This window comes from Penaeus monodon, chromosome 28, assembly GCF_015228065.2.
Source record: "Penaeus monodon isolate SGIC_2016 chromosome 28, NSTDA_Pmon_1, whole genome shotgun sequence".
In the NCBI taxonomy this organism is placed as follows: domain Eukaryota; kingdom Metazoa; phylum Arthropoda; class Malacostraca; order Decapoda; family Penaeidae; genus Penaeus; species Penaeus monodon.
The window spans coordinates 14,043,047-14,043,960 of record NC_051413.1 but is presented as its reverse complement, the minus strand read 5'-3'; positions in this window follow the sequence as shown (position 1 = coordinate 14,043,960).

Genomic DNA, 914 nt, shown 5'->3' with positions numbered 1-914 from the left:
CATCTTGTACAGTATATAGTGCCATTTGCAAATGCTGAGATATCTTTCCGGCGATGTGGTTTGACCTCACCACAATTCTATTTAAAAGTTTTGACAACCCTGAAAGATGATTAACTCAATTGGAGGCCCTTTTGAAAGTACATTGAGGAGGGAAAGAGAGCCTCCCCCCCCCTACTGCCGTTCCTCAAGTAAACACCCTACACGTTTTATAAACATTGCCGAAATAGGTTGCAGTTTGTGCGCAGGTAAGCTACTGCATGTGCTGGTATTCCGGGATAAACATGATAAAGATGAAGGTCGAGTGAGATACTTCACGTTAACATATATTGTAATGGAAAATGCATAATTATTTAAAAAAGGAACACAGAGTGGGATGGGATCGTTTTAGTTTGTCCTTTACTTCTTTGATTTATAAAGTTCATCTCGAAAGGCTCCGAGTGTATAAACGCAATACTCGGACAAGGCCGGATCCCTTTTTGAAATTCCCATTGCTATATCTTATGTAGAAAGGAGTTATAGATCCTTTCACAATAATATAATTCATTTCTTATACAGCATGCTTCCAGATTTGTCTCCCAAAAAGTGCTACAGACAGATAAGTTATGGTTCTCTGTTGTTCTCCTCCTAATGCCTCTTCTTCACCCTACAGCCAAAGAACTGCTCGTCGACGTCAGCCGTTGACATATACCAGGAATACGTACGATATATCTTGCACGTCTTCTCTCTGTTATTTCATATTCAGCAATAGTTGTCGCTTAAGTTCGAGGCAGTTGCTCAGTGATATAAAAAATAAATTGATTTTTGTTTTCAATTTAATGGTGTAGGTTATGTTAGGTTAGAAGGATTACAAGTGATTTTTTTTGTGGATTTGTGCAAAATCCGCTAAAATGCTCGAAATCTAAGGCCAGACACAC